We start from the raw sequence: 6,497 nt of genomic DNA, 5'->3' as shown, positions 1-6,497 counted from the left end.
CTGAAAGAGACCAGTTGCACTGGTTTCTTTCAGCTTTACTAAGAAACTGATCAAGTCTGTGCTTTTCATAGGAATCTGAAATTAAAAAGGCAACATAATGTATTGTTGAGGTTTTAACAATACTACAAAATTTTCTTCATTATAAGTGTATATTTTAGATTTTCTCACCTACAGAAGGATTTGCTGAATGCCTTGAAATCCGATCAGGGAGATGCACAATAGCCACACCGTCTTAATCATCTGACAGTGGACAACGAATAAATGTGAAACCAACTCTGTCAGACCAAAGGTGGAGCAAAACACAGCAGGCAGGAGGAAGTAGGTCAGAAACATAGATTCTTTAAAAAAAAGATTGTAATCCTCTGTAAACATGTTGCTGCCCAGTGTAAATCTGAGAAGATGAGTAGAATGATTTATTTTAGGTTTATTTAGATTTTTCTTGGCAGTCCATAAGGTTGGGTATACTTCTTAAAATCTTAAAAACTCAAAATAAAGGGAGGGCAGGACTTATTGGAACCTGGTCTTCAGATGTTATTTTAATATTTCTGCATAATGTTCTTTCCTTATGATGCTACTAAATGTGATGCTCCAGTTCCTCCTGCATTAAAACTACTCCACAGCATGATACTGCCATCACCATACTTTCTGATGTTTTGAGGCTTAAAAGCACTCCCTTTTTTTATTCCAAGTGTGAAAATGGTCATTATGGTTGTCAGATCAGAAGACTTGTCTCCAAAACAAAAATTATTATATTTGGACCTAAAGAGGAGTGATGTAGAGTCAAACCACAGCTTCAGTTATTACAGCCAAAACTAGCGATCAGGCCCGAAACCTGGGAGTAGTGATGGACTCTGACCTGAACCTTCTGAGCCACCTAAAGACACTCACAAAGTTGGCCTTCTATCACCTGAAGAACATCTCCAGGATTAGAGGACTAATGTCTCAGCGAGATCAAGAGAAACTCATCCATGCGTTTATCTTTAGCCGCATTGATTGAACCTTCAAAGGGATATTGAAGATAAAACAAAAAGAAATGTCCAAAAGTGCAAACATTTCAGGCTGATGAAGCACATTCATGTTGTAATAAATTGTTATGGGCGGACCTATGAAAATAGGTAATATCACTTATTTCTTTGTCACAGGGAGATTGGAGGTGAGACCGGGCCGACCGAGTTAGAGTGGGAACGTAAGTATAGCTGTTTCGAGATTGATTTTGATAGATTTTTGACTATTGTGCTGTGTTTACTTAATTAAATGAAGTGTATTGCTATTATTATTATTATCATTATAGACACTATGGACACTATCTGCAGTGACAGCCAGTAGATCTTTGTAGATCAGACCTTACATGTAGTGAATGAATCTATAAGATATAAATTACACTGTCAAAAGAAAATTGAACATTTTCAATATTCGATTCATTCAGTGTTTGAGCTGTACTTGTTATGAAACGAGGTCCTTCAAGTGATTCTGGTTGGCAATGTTTCTAACACTGGCTTATTTTTAACGCTTAGCTGAAAAGCTTTCTTTGTTTTCAAGGTTGCAGCCTTCTTTCTTGTTCTCCAACTAAACTGAAATCTCAGGAAAACACAACTAAAGCACACATAACAATTGACGTAACGATTTTTTAATTCAACTTAATTTGCCATGTGTTTTAGGCTGTTTTAAGAAACCTATGAAAAACCCAATGAGGAAAACAACATGTGACATTGTGGGTCATTTCTGCACACGTTGGACCACCAGTAAGTATATTTTATTCCTCATTTAGTTCTGAAAAGAGGGATGTGCAAAATATAACCCACAGGTCATCTGCTGCCCTTTTATTGATTTTCTGCTCACAACCGCATTTAAAGAAGGGCACCAAACTTGGCCCGACAAAAACGGGAGAGTACTGCAAATGAAAACCCAAAATATCATGACGAGATATTCTCTGTAAGGCACAACACAAACTATGCTTTTCATAATAATTATTATTTTCATGAAAATAAAAAAAAATAAAAAAACAACAGCTGTTGAAAAAAAAGTGTTTAAAAAAACACAACAAAAATAGAAAAATCCCAAAAACTTTCCAGAAAAAGAAAATGAAAAACAATCTACCACAGACATGAAGGTCATTGGATGCAAGATTTTATATATTTTTGCATCACATTTACAGGTAACAAATAAAAAAAATATTCACAATACTTTCATTAAATTTAATGCAAATAACAAACACTGCGGGGCACTGCGTGACGCCCCGTAAAAGTTCACGGAAAACACAGTCTTCTTCTTTATTCATCTTGTGAGTTCTTCATTTTCTCCAATTTGCTGACATAATTGACTTCACATAGTTCACTTCTGTGCGTCCATGCTTTCATCCACTCAAGTTGGTTAAACATTCTTCAGACAACACTCTGGTTTATTTTCTGTTACCTGCTTGACATTTAATTTCAACTGTGCTTGGCGAGTTGTTATCGTCGTTCCCTGGAGGAGATCCAGGAAGGCCCATATATTCATAATTAAACGTCTGACAGCTCTAAAGGACAGCCAGGAAAGACAAGTTGGCATCATGGTGATGAATGCATGGCTTTTAGCTTTTCCCTTCTGTGTATTGCATAGATTATAACTGTGGTACAGCGTTTTACAGGCTGGTGGAGAAAGATTGAGGGCTGCGAATCTGGAAAATTTTAGTTGTAAAGTGATTTTTTTTAATTGCATTGACATGTTCCTTCTTACTGGAAGTGATAGCCAAAAATAGTCCCGACTTTAATCTCACAGATAATCTGGGGAGGGAGCTAAAGAATAGACTGATAGCGAAGAAGCCTTCCTACCTCAAAAACTTGTATCTTATCATCAGATGGTGTTACAAATGCCAGTGGAGACGTGCAGAAAGCTGCTCAGCAATCACAAGAACTTAATTGCTGTGCAGCCAATGAAGATTTTGTTTTGCTGTATTTTGCTGAACAGGGTCGTGTTACACTGGCAGCTTGTTGACTGTCTGCCTCTCAACCCATGTAGATTATTGAAAACGGTAACAAGCTTCTTTGAGGCGGGCAGCTATTCCAAACTAAATAGTTTCCTCCAACCATCAGTAATTAAAAAAACAACTAATTTGGTTAGCACATGGTTCAAAACATGACAATTTTTTTTTATAAACTAAGATATTTTTGTGAGCTACTACATGCCAAAAAAAAAATTTCAAAACATAAATATAGAGAATTTCACCTTGAAACCAAAAACTAACACCAATTAAAGGGGAGATGAAGTGAAAAGGGAATCTAAACTCAGATGAAGTCCTGAGGGACCAAATATCTAATTTTTGAAGCTGCTAATATGACAAGACCAGCCATGTTTGGAAAAAACCTCCGTGCTCCAAAAGATGGGAAGGCAATTACCAGGCTTCAAGCCCATCCCTGTCGCCCGCACGGTGTGCTAACCTTTCATGTCCAAGTGTCGCATTTTGAACGATCTTGACAGGAGATCCAAACAAAACAAAACTTTTTTTCTTTCTTTCAGATTAAAAAAACAAAACAAAACAGGAATTCCCAAAAGACTGAAGAGTCCTTGATGAAATAATTTAAAAACATAACAGGAGGAGTCTATCTTCGTTTTACGTATCGCGTGCCTCTTCAAAACACAGATTGCTACTTATGTTTACTTCATGTCAGAAAATCTGCTCAAACATGAAATTATTATTTACAGTGTTCATTTTCAGGGGCTGTACGTACGCCTCAGTGGGTTTCATCGAGCCCATTGTTGACACTTCCAACTGGGATTATCCCAACACACAGCCTTGTGGAGGTCAGCCCTCAGGTGTGCTGGTGGTCTCTGTCTGACTGCAATGACCTCTCAGCGGGTTCCTCACTTAGACGTTAGAACTGAGCTGTAAGAAAGTATGAAAAGCGATCTTGTTCTTTACTGGGTTCTGGTAGCTTAGACATCTGGTGAGTAAAAACAGTTTTCCAATATTTAGTCAAGTGGGCCAGGTTTGGTGAATTTGATGGTTCTGTGGGTTTTTCTGTTGGACTGTTACCACATCTCTTAAAGGGGCAGTGTTATGTAAAATAGACTTCTGATAGCTTTACATCATGTTATAATGTTATTCTGTTCAAGGTCATACCTGGAGTGTTGTCTTGATTCTTTCATGGATGTTTGACAAGTCCTTCAATCTCCCATGGCAACCATTCAGCCGCTCAAAACGACTGGGTGGACCCAGCGCCGCCTTCGAGATGCAGCTCCAAGAAGGACCTGCAGTTTCCAAGCTTCCGCCTCACAGAGCAGCCCTCCCCTCACTCAGCTCCTTCAGACTAGCCAGCAGCAATTAGCAAACACCTGGTAGAGCTGCACATCTGCTGAGCTCATTATAGGAGCTGCTTCTCAGTGCAGCGCTGGTAAAACATTGTTAAATTGTTAATAGAAAAGTTTCGGAAAGAGCAGGAGTTTTTTAAAGAGACAGATACCCGAGTTTCAAGGCGTGAAATTACAAAATCAAATTTCTTTTAAGTCATATTTTACATTACATTTATTATAACAACGGCAGGGAACATAATTATTTGATTGTGATATAAAATTGCACTTTGAGCCTGGAAAACATATAGTACCGCCCCTTTAAGAAAAAACTAATTAGAAAAATCAATTCCATAATTTTTCAAGCCCTATTGTTTACATTTTAGAGCAAGAGACTTCCAAAACAAAATGCAACATAAACTGACATGGAAAAGGCAAGCTTGAACTCAGAGTCTCACGTTAAATCTTTATTCAAAGATTAAACTTTACTCACTGAAATAACAACTACACTTTAGTTTATCATATATTGAAGTATTTATTTAACAATTTAATCACGTACTGGAGTGTGGCCCTATCTCCCCTCCTATTGAGTTTAGATTCTACACATGCTTGACTCGTTTGTGCAGAAACTGGCCTTTCTTTCATGTCGTTATCTCCTCTTTCACTCGTTAGAGACAAACACTAACATCTCATCCTTTCTGAGTTTTATTCATGTTTTAATTTGAAAGGGTAATTTTTCTGTGAATTGTGATCCTACAGGCACAATTGAACTTTATTTACATTTAATCAGATTTTTAATCTGACTTTTTATCCAAGAGGATTGAATGCCAGAATAAAATAAAATAAAAATCTGGTTTGAAAAAGGGTTGTGTTTACTTTATATTCACTCTACCTCTCAGTGTGGTTATTTCTGTAAAAGCAGAGCTTTCAACAGGTCTGCTTTTAGTTTCGTTTATTTGATTTTAAATCTCTTTGTGCGCCCTGTGGAGAAATTTAAGGCACTCCACACTGATAAAAACAAAAACACGCATTAATGAACGACTATCCGAGGTGCTGAAAAGTAGATAAGTAAGATGTAAACTCTGGAAGCCACAAATAGTTCGGTTTTGTTTGATTTGCTTCCACTTGAATTAAAAAGACAGGAAAAAAGAGGCGACAAAATTCACCAGATGTCCAAAACATGCTGGTTTAAAAGGAATGGGGAGATGTAAAAGTTTATTACTCCCTATCATCGTTTTATTTATTTACATGCCAAATAAAACACGAACTTTTTTTATGAAATAATCAATATAAATAAATGATATAAGTAAGTCCTGTCAGGGATGGATTCAATATAACTAGGGATGATTTAATTTAAAATTTAATTTTGGGAGATCGGCCGATTTTACATGTGAAACTGATCTTATCCACCGACGTTACCAACCTCGGCAAAGGTCTAAAAATCAACCACTGTGCTTTTCTCCTGTGAGAGAAGTTTGACTGACAAACCTGCTGATCAGGTCATGTCTGCACATTTAGAGTTAACAATAGTCACCCTGTAGTTGCCAGTTCAGCAACTTCCTTGTTATATTGAGCAACATTTCAGACAAAAAAATCTTATCGGCCAAAATCAGAATCGGTAAGTTAGGCTGTTTAAAAAATCGGTGATTGGCCAGAAAACTGCAATCGGTGCAGCCCTACTAAGAACATTTCAGTTTTTTTCATAGGAAGGTTAATAATATATCTGGGCAGTGCAGAGCCGAGTCCACAACGCAGAAAGGCTCCTTGGAACGAATTAGAGCAGGAATGTTACATGTTTTTCCACTTGGCTTGTTCTGAGCATTACTGGAGTTTTAAAACTTTAGAAATGACTTTGTAATGCCTTCCAGACTCAACAAAATATGTTATTATTTCTTGTTGAGGTCTTTTAGCCTATTTCATGTTGTCAGACAGGCTCTATGTAGATTATTTCTTCTCTCTTCGGCTATAACAGAAATGAAGCTAGTGAAAGTGAACGAGAAATATTTAATTTGTTCTAAGTTAACAAACAACAGCATTTATATTGGAATGGGTTGGCTTGGATAGCATTTATTCCTTAATAAAATCACCATTTGAAAACTTGCTTTTTATTTCTACTCAGGTTATTTTTGTCTGATATTAAAACATGAGACATATAAGTGTGACAAAGCCATGGGCGTAGGTTTGGGTAGGGACGGTAGGGACATGTCCCGACCAATATTCACGGGATATGA

The 6,497-nt window shown here is 37.1% G+C and overlaps 1 protein-coding gene and 1 long non-coding RNA gene across 4 annotated transcripts in view; one reads left to right on the top strand and one right to left on the bottom strand.

Annotated features, from left to right (window-relative positions):
• Window positions 1–245, bottom strand: part of LOC106964647 (cell death-inducing p53-target protein 1 homolog) — a 20,382-nt gene extending 20,137 nt beyond the window's left edge. For 2 of the 3 annotated variants that reach the window (XM_015060279.1, XM_015060282.1), the window contains exon 1: window positions 169–241. The gene's annotated coding sequence lies outside the window, so the exon portion shown is untranslated. Of the gene's footprint in view, window positions 1–168 lie in introns of all 3 variants that reach the window. The other variant, XM_015060281.1, reaches the window with a different exon arrangement.
• Window positions 1–1,944, top strand: part of LOC106964650 (uncharacterized) — a 9,128-nt gene extending 7,184 nt beyond the window's left edge. The window contains exons 2-3 of the long non-coding RNA XR_001428470.1: window positions 1,143–1,186; window positions 1,659–1,944. This is a non-coding gene — a long non-coding RNA (uncharacterized LOC106964650). The remainder of the gene's footprint in view (window positions 1–1,142; window positions 1,187–1,658) is intronic.
• Window positions 1,945–6,497: the final 4,553 nt, after the last annotated feature.

This window comes from Poecilia latipinna, unplaced genomic scaffold (genome assembly GCF_001443285.1).
Source record: "Poecilia latipinna isolate Pla-1442-1.1 unplaced genomic scaffold, P_latipinna-1.0 Scaffold1698, whole genome shotgun sequence".
In the NCBI taxonomy this organism is placed as follows: Eukaryota; Metazoa; Chordata; class Actinopteri; order Cyprinodontiformes; family Poeciliidae; genus Poecilia; species Poecilia latipinna.
Note: the sequence above shows the minus strand (reverse complement) of the source record. Positions and strands in the feature narration are given on the sequence as shown.